At 38.3% G+C, this 8,980-nt stretch overlaps 1 long non-coding RNA gene across 3 annotated transcripts; it reads right to left on the bottom strand.

The window, feature by feature from the left end:
- Window positions 1-692: 692 nt before the first annotated feature.
- LOC113326037 lies at window positions 693-2,921 on the bottom strand. 3 transcript variants are annotated; one of them, XR_003348251.1, is made up of 6 exons: window positions 2,540-2,921; window positions 2,348-2,423; window positions 1,699-2,174; window positions 1,343-1,452; window positions 1,085-1,161; window positions 693-915 (listed from the first exon to the last, which is right to left on the bottom strand). It is a non-coding gene; the product is annotated as an uncharacterized LOC113326037 (long non-coding RNA). The 3 variants fall into 3 exon arrangements; XR_003348252.1 differs by lacking the exon at window positions 1,699-2,174 and having other exon boundaries at window positions 693-892; XR_003348250.1 differs by lacking the exon at window positions 1,699-2,174.
- Window positions 2,922-8,980: the final 6,059 nt, after the last annotated feature.

Here is an 8,980-nt window from a genome sequence, read left to right on the forward strand (position 1 = left end):
ATAGTTTCACCAATGAATGGCCAACCGGAGCTCCCAGGTGGGAGTTGCTTGTTACCACCACCGGCTGACTCGGTAGTGGTTGTATTTTTTCTACCCCAAAGATTGTCTATATTCAAATGAAGAGATATAATGAGAAGTGAAAGGAAAAACATAACGGAAACTACAATCATTATCATCTTCAGAGGCCACAAAAAAAGAACAAAAAAAATAATCTTGCCTTATCAGTGTTGAGTGTCTGGAGACTGAGGTTCTGTGTTAAAGCTACTTATAACCTTGAGCAATCCAATTAATATTCGTTGTTACATAACACCTAACGCTTTGTTACGCGAAGTCTATAGCTGTCCATCTATCATACTTGAAGCATTGATCTACGCCAGAAATGACCCTTTTCGACGGGCTAGGTGTGTCGTTTATAAGGATTACTGACAGTCCCTTTCTGTCAAACCGCCTGTCATATTTTAAGGTGTCGAAGACAGTAATTTATGGGGACCTCCTGTTAATAATGAGCAACAATAAACTACGAGCGTCAACTGTCAATAATTTTGGACAGGCATTACTCGTCAATTTGTATTGCCAGCCAATACAATATTTTCAATAATTATCTAAATAGTGTTTTTAATTGCTTAATTTGTAAATAAACATAAAAATGAAGAACATTTTTAACTTATAATTAACATATATTGATAAATTTCAATACCATACGAATTCTTCGTCCAAACAACATCGAAGAAGACGACAAACATCAAAAAATGAAACAAAGTAAGAAAGAAAAAACTGCTGCTTGAGAGTATTAGAATCCAATAACCATAGTGGCATGGTCTATTGCCTAAAATGCTGAACACTTTCGGCTAATTGATCACCTGTCCAATCATAACATCACCAAGCTTTCCATCTACATCATATAATTCCGCATTTCTGTTAAACATCATCACATCAAATGTAGATCCATGAAATTATAAACCACTCTGACATAAAAGATAGAGAAACGGTGGATAGTCAGATGCATGATTCATTTCATGACTCCCAGAGATATTAAAATTACTACTAAACTACCATTCTTGCAAAGAAAAGGGAACAAACTTACATAGGAACAACTGTCAAGGCCAGTATTGGTATCTCAGGAAGGTAGTTCCTTAAAGACGAAATGTTATGATGCTAGACCTTTGAGGAAACATAAACAAAACAAAACAAAAAAGAGTACGAATAAGACTATCGAGAACGCTGCCAAAGAAACTCATAAATAGAATACATATTCTGTGCATTCAAGTAAAGCTAAGGCCAAAGTTCTTTCTTTTTCTTTGCAACTAATGGCATTTCCCTGTTACATTTAGAAAATACGTACCTCATCTGAAAATTAGAGAGACATTATAATGCATACCATCAAAGCTGTCGAAAGAAGAACAACCACAAACATAAACAGTCAAAACTGCGAACAAGTATTGGAATCCAGTCCTGCAAACAAGTACAGTAAATAAGGAGTCGTAATCATGCTGCTATCTTAAAAAAAAATTTAGCTAAGGTTGTGTTAAGGGCGCTTCCTAACAATCAGACTACTCCCTTAACGCACCAGGCTAGGAGTCATAAAGACAGTACAAACCTTAAGTTTCAAAGAAAAATTCAACAAGCTATGGAGAATCAAACTCGTTGAACGAGGCACTAAAATAAAAATAAAAAGGCAGTTGGAAAAAGATGGTTAACCTTGAACTCAACGAGCGTCTTTGATGGTTCAAAAGTCAAACCATAACTGGATTTAGGGCAACCTAAATTCAGAATAAACACTGGATATGCATCTATTCTGCATCTTTTACCATTATGAGGCTCCAGTACATCCTCTCATGTATCCAAACTATTCAAACTTGCAGCAAGTTTATTGAGCAATTGTGATCATCTTTCTTGTTGATTACTTGAATATCGAAAAATGATAAAAACCATAAGCAATAAAACCAGGTTTGACTAAGTCGATAAAATAACCCCACCGAATCTTCAAAATTAGCTGGGAAATTCAATGATACCGAGCTGGATATGAAGGATATCAATTATTAAAGTATACAATGTACATTCCGTTGTGAAATTTACCAAAATCCAGCCGAATTTAGTTGATTTTGGACAAGACATTCCAATTTGAAATTCTCGGCTAATCTTTACAGTATCTGATGATTAAGAATACACAGTATCTAGAGAAAAACAAATTCGAGTCAACCAATAATTGTCACCATATCTTAAAACAAACTCACTGCCATACATCCATTATGAATGAATTGTAACACCAATAAAATAAAATAAAATAAAATAATGCAAAACCAAAGAAAACTTCACCAAATGGGTAAAAAAGGTATAAAGCACCTACAGATTCTTGAATTTCATTCTCAGCAATGTAAAACGGATCCTGAGGTGAAGACATTTTTCACCTTATTTACATTATCCTGCACAATTAGACACAGTAATCGTGTACATATCAAATCAAAACAACATTTAAATTTTTCTGCTTGCATAAAAGGTACTGTAAGCTTGCTTCTAACATGGACTATGTCATACACACCTCTTCACATCTCATCAATCAATATCATAGTCTCATCGTATTTCCCCTGCGTAATAGCTTGAAGACGAAACATAGAACATATATGAATTTAGGTCGAAAAATCGATGTTATTTTAAAAGATTTGATGGGTGAAAGAGATTAAGATGTTCGGATTACAAATTGGATTTTCAAAACGAAGATAATGATTACGAATCAGAGAGAGACTCTCGTTAAAATCAAAAAAGTTAGGTTTTCATGAACCAATTTTGTTTATCAGATTCTCAAATCTATTACTTAACAAGTAGAAAAGAATCTAAATATTAAACTCAAATTGAACGAAATTGCTACTGAGAATTTCATCTCTTAATTCCGACGGATGAACAGAGATCGCTCTTTCTAAAAAAAAAAAAAAGTATTTCAGCCAAGTTTCTGATTTTTGCATTCTAAAATGCTTCCAATTTTTGCCCGTCAAAAATGAAGCCCAACGGTGGCCCGTGTAAATTTCATGAATTTGATAGAGAGGGCCTATCAAAAGTGGAATGAGTCGAATGACATGGCATTCCTGTCAAATTCAGGAAAAGCCCCTGTCAAATATACCCCATTATGCACAGGGCATATATACATTGCTTGTACATGCATCTCAACTCTATAATTTTAAAACATTGATTGTACATGTTGTGTGTCTGAGCCTAGCTAGTAAGTTCGCGAATGATTAGTGAATCATTCGCGAATTTTTCCGTATCACGAATTTTACCGTCTTATTCGCGTACGTTTGCAACTCCGAACCCAAGTCACGTATTATGTGGCACTCTCAGATTATTCGCGAATCGTTCACGAATTTTACGTATTCCGAATCCCGAATGATACGTCCGCTTAATTCGCCATAAATTTTTTAGCTTTTACGCTTTCAAATGCCCTATTTTTTGGGCTTTACTTCCTCCCAGGCATACACGACCCAATATTAGACGTTGTAATTTTTATGAAACAAAAATGACTGAAGATATTTGAAAGTGAAGGTGAGAGAGATCTCAAACTTACTAACCATACATCTAAACCATTATACCACATCCTCTTGGATGACTAATGTTGTATATATTATTAATATCATCATATTAAGTTTATTTCTTCTTTAAATAACTCACAAATATGCATAAAAATTAGTCTATGTCCTTATAAATACTAATTATTTATTATATATAGATACCGAATTTTCAGAGACGAACTCATATTTATAAATCGAATTATACACGTACGCATGCCGTTCCGAATTACTCCCGAATCACGAACCGTTGACCGAATTTTGACCGAATTTAATATTTACGAAATCCGTATAATACCCGTACGTATGCCATTCTATACGTATGCCGAATCACGAATTGCTAACTAGGGTCTGGAGACTGGGGTTCTGTGTTAAAGATATTTATAACCTTGAGCAATCCGATTAATATTAGATGTTACATAACACCTAACACTTTGTTACGGGAAGTCTGTATAATTAGCTGTCCATCTATCACACTTGAAAGCTTGCAGATCATGAATATCTTGCTGTAGAGTATCAATGGCAACATCATAAGCACCAGGTGGGAAGATAGTAATTTCATTAGGGAGTGTAAGCATTTAGTCCAATGTCTAGGAAATGTTCAAGTTTGCTTTAAATATAGGAAGTGTAATCAAGTAGCAGACTTACTTGCTAAGTATGCTAGAATGAATAATTGTGCTAGGAAATGGAGTTCAGATCTCCCAATATCAGTTATGTATAGGTTAGAAGTTGAAAAAGAGTCATGTGATGCTTAATTTATACTTCTTTTATGTGATTAATGAAATCTTCAGTTAGTTTTTCTTTCAAAAAAAAAAGGGTGTGACCCGTGCCGTGATTCTTTTTAAGCCGGCTTGTTGCTGCTGCAAAATGTTATCATCTTCTTTACGTATTTAACAATTTCCCAGTAAGTAATTTTTTTGGGATTTTGTAACACTGGATCAATGTATATATATTTAACTCTTTTTATCTTGTTGTTCCATATTTTTATATTTTGGTGAGTCATCAGGCAGAAATAAAACATTATTTAAAGGCTTCTTATGCAATCATAGGCTACATCCTTGTTCGGTTCTACTCTTTGTAATTAGGAAGCTGCATTGGCTTACTGTTTTTTTTTTCCTTGTAATTTTCTCTATTTCTTGTAAAGAAAAAGAACGTAAATAAAATTCGAAGATTTTGAATTATTAGTAGCCCAACCTAAAATCTAAATATTTTGAAGAACCATTAGCCACACCTTTTAGTAGGATATTTACACCTTTTAGTAATTAGGAAGCTTCATTGGCTTAAAGTTCTTTAAAAAAAAAAAAAAAAATACTCGTTGAACTTATAATGTTAACGGTACCTGTAAACTTAAACCCTATAGTAACTATTTTGATGTCTGACGACCGGTTTTGGGCATGTACAGTAACAAATATTTTAATCCGCTAACTTTCACTTAATGGCATTTGAGAATTAAGACTATGCAGTGGAGCTTTCCACTGATCGGATAGTCAAAGAGACGTACCATACACTTAACGTGAACTTGAACTTCCCCTCGAAAACGATACCTCAAGATTATGTCCTTTTGAGTAGGGCTTGCTAATAGTAGTGGTGTTCTGCCAAAATAAAGAACCACTATGCAGGCTTGCAGCTCTCCAAAATCGACATTTTATGTAGCAGCGCTTGCTAATCGATATGATTGAATCGAAATTTTTATTAACATTGTAACTGAGTATCACAGTACTGGTGTTGGGCCAAAATAAAGAACCCCCTTGCAGACTCTTTTCCACCATAATAAAGAAATGAAAGGGACAAAGCCTGATATTAAAGAAATATAATTCATTTTGCAACTTAGGTTTTGAAAGATAGGAAAATAATGACAGTGAGTGCAAAGTTGAAGATAGGAAAATAATGACAGTGAGTACAAAGATGAAGACTACAAAGATTTATATACAACAGAAAAGATAGATATATAACATAACTTTTTTCATTCGGGGAACATAACATGAAAGTTAAGCCACTAAAGATGCAAGCTCGAATCTTCGTCGCCTTCATCGTCAGTATTATATCCCTCAGATTAAGCATAAATCTTAAGCCCATGAATAATAGTCAGAGCCGCTAACGATTATGGAGGAGTTGCGGAAAGGGTTCCAGTTCGCTGGGAAGCTTGTAGCATAATCTGTACAGTATCAGGTAAAAGATGCTCGTCATGATCTTATTTTAAGAAAAAACATTTGTAAGCATAGCAACCAAGAAAAAGATAAGATCCACAATCATAGTGCAATTTTCTGAATTCACAAATCAGTTTGATGCAGGTAAGATCCACAACTAAAGAAATATATGGATGTCGAAGATTCTAAATCAAAGAAAATAAGAATGGGTAACACCTGTTATAATGGATTTATCGATGGGTAATCTTTCTTTCATCTTCGGTCTCTCAAAAATTAGCAATGAGAATTATGATTGTTTAGGAGAGTTACGCCTTTCGCATTTAATGGAAAAGTAATAAAGCCGACGTTTCAAGGAAAAGGGAAATGGCTAGATCATGGCCGTTCTTTATCTCACCGATGTCTGGAACACTTTTTTTCTTTTTTATCCTTGTGCTCGACAAATTATTACACTTCCATTTGACCGTAGATATGAACACAGTAAAAGTTTTTCCTTCCTGAAAAACATTGTAAGTGTGTACACATATATCTCACTATCGGACACGTGCATACAGAAAGGTACGTGGAAAGCATGCAAGCCAAAACATCAAAACATGATGCGTCACGAAGCACCAAATAAACCCCTAGGAGTTGCTTTATCTCATCCCCAGAAGAGGGGCCAAGATCAACGGTGGAGAGGAAGTTAGCTGACACGGACTGACAGGGGCAGAAGACACTTGTCTGACACGAGCAGAACCCTCAACTACCCGCATTAAACACTCTGAGCAGTGCACGTGTCGACCAACCTGTGGAACGAGCGAAGATGACTCCGCGGGATCGAGGGGGAAACGCAGACCTCCGCGTGATGGACGCAAGGACACGAGAAGATAAGGTTCCAACGGTCGTCAGAGATGGGTCCCACGTTCCAACCTTATAAATACCCAATCTCCACAAAGAGGAGGGGGGAGAAAACATCAGGAGAGAAGGAGAGAGAGAGAGGATAGTAAGGGTAAGTTAATCCCATAGTGGAGAGAAATATGTAAACCCAAAGTCATTCAACTATTCATGTAACCGGGAATAATATAGTAGAACAACAAACCCCGTGGATGTAGGCCTTAGTGCTGAACCACGTAAACCTTGGTCTTATTTACATTTCAGCACTTTACATTCATTTAGCTCCGCACGTATTTGCTTATATGTTTTGTTTTCCTTTAATACTTGTATCCCATGCATGATCGCCACGCACGGGGAAGTAGGAGGAGGCTATGATAAACCCGAAGGTTTTGAGCCAATGAATCCACGTCAGGGTATCATCATCGTAATCTCTTTAGACGTTAACGATTGATTGTGGGCATTCGGACTCCCGCGTAGTTCTTGTGTCCACAATTTGGCGCTAGAAACAGGGACTTCGTCCCGGTAAAAGATTTATCTTGTCCTGTGATTGCTCCGATTTTATCATCTCGGACCGTATAGATCATTCGTCAACTGTATTATGTTCAAAAACCCACCTTTTGCCTTCGATAAGAGTTATTGTTCCAAGCAAGGGTTATTGTCCTAATCCGTCGGATTTACAATTTTCGTAGTCTTTTTTATACTAAGGATCGCCTTTAATAAAACTTTAACCCATATTTTATATCCGTCGGATTTACTATAGTTTTTTTATATACTAAGATCGCATGTCCCATATTTTATAGTCTGCGGGTATTAATTCCCTCTTGAAAAGTTGTATTTCGCCAACTAACCCGCTTCACGCGGATATTCCCGTTTCTGTTTGAAATAATTTATACAGAGAACGTGTTGTGAGTAAAGAAGGCAAGTTTACGCGAAATTTCGTCATCAACAAAAGGGCACGTGATGGAGAAGACGCAGGAAGCAGGAAAGTCCAAAGCTTTGTCAAAGAAACACCCCGGACAACCCCGATCATCACCCGAAGCAAACAGAAAGGAGATAAAACTAAAATGACCAATCGAAGGCAGGATACCGCAGAAATCACTTCACCCATGAACGCTAATTCTGTTGCAGTGGCGGCTCTCAGAGCAGCAACGATAAAATACGGGGAAGCTGCGGTAGTCCCGAAGGCTGCGGAGGCTAGCAATACCTTCGCCATGAGTCAACTTAACCAACCAAGGGAAAGGGTGGATGAATCCAGAACATTCCAACCCGCGCATCTGCTAACCTTTGGAATGCCGCTAACAAATAACCAGAATCAAACCATACCGGCGGCTCTGGCACCGCAGAGGGGCGCTCACTCCAATTTGGAAACACCAGCAACAGAAGCTGAACCCCTGCCACCTTTAGTGCAGACCATGGAGGAGGGCGGCGCCACGGCTGTAGCGGCACGCGCGGGGACTCCCAATCAGGGGTCCAACCAATCACACCAACTAATGGCTGAGCTCGAGGAACTGAGGAGGAACCAACAGGTTTACGCAGAAGCTGTAGCTCTGTTGGCCAGAGAAAATCAAGATTTAAAGGAGCGGATTGCTCTAAGCACAAAGACCAGCCAACAACTTGATGAAGCAAGCTCCAAAGCACCAGAGCCAAACCAAGACTGTAGAGTCGTCCTAGCGACTAATGAGACGCGACAAGGAGACGTAGCGTATCCGACCCGGATTATGACGATGGAGAGTCAGACGGAAATGAGCTGAAGAATTTAGAGCACCAACGCGCAATGGAGGAACTGCGGGATGAGATGATGGCAGAGATCAGGCAATTGAAAAATAAACAAGGTGGGGGAAGGTTAGAAGAGGTCATGAGAGAAGCTAACTCCACGCCCCTAACGCATCGCTTGGCCAACACCCCTATCCCCTGAAATGCCCTGTCCCGACGTTCGAATGCTATGATGGGTCCAGCGACCCTGCTGCACATGTTCGGTACTACAACCGTGTCTTAGCTAGATGGGGACAGAACGACGCCGTACTCTGTAGATACTTCCGTCAAGCTTGAAGGGATCGGCGTTATCATGGTTTGATAATCTGCCACCAAACTCCATACACTCATACGACCAACTTGCGGAGAAATTCTTAAGAACATACATGTACAACAAGACTGTAAACACCGGGATGGATAAGCTCTTTTCATTAGCAATCGGCTACAAGGAAACCACGAGGGAATACACAACAGATGGCATAGGATCTGCCAAGCCATAGGAAGCGTGGACCCAGTGGTAAGCATCAATTGCTATAAATGGGGCTTAGACCGAATGAGTCCCCTATTTGTTGAAATTCACGGGAACGTGCCCAAGACAGAAGGCGATCTCCGAATAATTATCGAGAAGCACGCTCGACTTGAAGAAATTCAACG

The sequence above is a fragment of the Papaver somniferum genome, unplaced genomic scaffold, assembly GCF_003573695.1.
Source record: "Papaver somniferum cultivar HN1 unplaced genomic scaffold, ASM357369v1 unplaced-scaffold_10, whole genome shotgun sequence".
NCBI lineage: Eukaryota > Viridiplantae > Streptophyta > Magnoliopsida > Ranunculales > Papaveraceae > Papaver > Papaver somniferum.